Source organism: Geospiza fortis, unplaced genomic scaffold (genome assembly GCF_000277835.1).
Source record: "Geospiza fortis unplaced genomic scaffold, GeoFor_1.0 scaffold361, whole genome shotgun sequence".
NCBI lineage: Eukaryota > Metazoa > Chordata > Aves > Passeriformes > Thraupidae > Geospiza > Geospiza fortis.
The window spans coordinates 4,639,441-4,640,707 of NW_005054356.1; the positions used below are offsets into that span (position 1 = coordinate 4,639,441).

The window sequence follows — 1,267 nt, forward strand, 5'->3', positions numbered from 1 at the left end:
ACAGGAGCACACTTGTTAACTTAGAAGTGACATCCTTGTGTTTGGAGGAAGTGTGTGCCATTTCACTGTACAGTGTCATACAGCAAGATGTTTAAACACCCGAAATTGTTTATTTAGGATCTGTCTATGCATACCCAAGAACAGACCCAACAGTGAAAAATTGTTCAAGACTGTTAGCCTCCTCCAGTCCAGATGAGGTCACTGGGGGCAATGATTGTTTTAAAGCAAAAGTCCTAACAAATCATAGATTGGACAGAATATTAGATGTAATAAGAAGTGTCAGGAAATTCTGGGGTAACCTGTGCTGAATGTCTGACACTGTCAGCATGGGAATGCCAGAAGAAAATGTTTCATTCTTCATTCTTACGGTTTTTGTTTTTGTGGTGGTTTTTTTGTGTGTGTGGGGGGGGTTTTGGTTTTTTTGGGGGGTTTGTTGTTTGTTTTTTTTTTTTTTTTAGCGTGTTAATCTGCTAGTATCTTTGAAAGGTACTTTTAAAGATACTTTCTAAAAGAAGTCTTTAAAGTGTCCAGTGAAGAACTTACCAATTTAGATAGTTAGCCGAACAAATTCCAGGAGTAAAATGTAACTGGTTGCAAGTAGTGTAGGCAGCACCTTCTGTGAACACAGTCTCTACCTCGAAGAGCTTTGTTAAGCTTTTCTTAATTACTAATGAATATCGGGCCCTTTAATTTCAACTGCACCAGTTGAACGGCGTCTGTGTTAGCATGACCTTTTAGAAGTCTTTAGGCTCAGCCTCACAGGTATCTCGGGGCAGGGTCCGGGGCAGACGCAGGCCTTCAGCCCCTTTGGAGTCTTGTCACCTCCGTCCTCCGCCCCACAGTGGGGAGTAGCTGCTGCGTGGGGCTGGCAGCACTCGGCAAGCGCTAGCGATAGGGGACGAGAAGAGCTAAAACTATGAAGGACAATGAAATTGCCCTTCCTCCGCCCGCCATGGACAATCCCCTTCGGTTAGAAAGACTTTGTGCACCAGGCGGGAGCTCAGCGTCGGCCCCTTCTCTTTGGAGCGGGGCTGGCTCTGAGACCTTCCCGGCTTCCCCGTGCGCGCCGGGGTGCGGGGCTGCGCCATCGTCTTCGCCGCGGTGCTGCCGCTGGACTTTGAACAAGCCTGGGGCTGGTGGGACAGGTTTCCTCCCTGCGCGCCGCTGGGCATTGCGCAAACTCGGGAGGAGGATCCTCGAGGTAAATGAACTTTTTAAACGGGAAGGGGAGAAGAAGGGAGAGGAGGAAGAAGAGGCGGGGGGGGGG

At 48.7% G+C, this 1,267-nt stretch overlaps 1 protein-coding gene across 1 annotated transcript in view; it reads left to right on the forward strand.

Moving 5' to 3' along the window:
• The first annotated feature begins 1,073 nt into the window (after positions 1–1,073).
• SULF2 (sulfatase 2) overlaps positions 1,074–1,267 on the forward strand; it is a 52,441-nt gene continuing 52,247 nt past the window's right edge. Inside the window, exon 1 of the mRNA XM_005423649.3 lies at positions 1,074–1,201. The gene's annotated coding sequence lies outside the window, so the exon portion shown is untranslated. The remainder of the gene's footprint in view (positions 1,202–1,267) is intronic.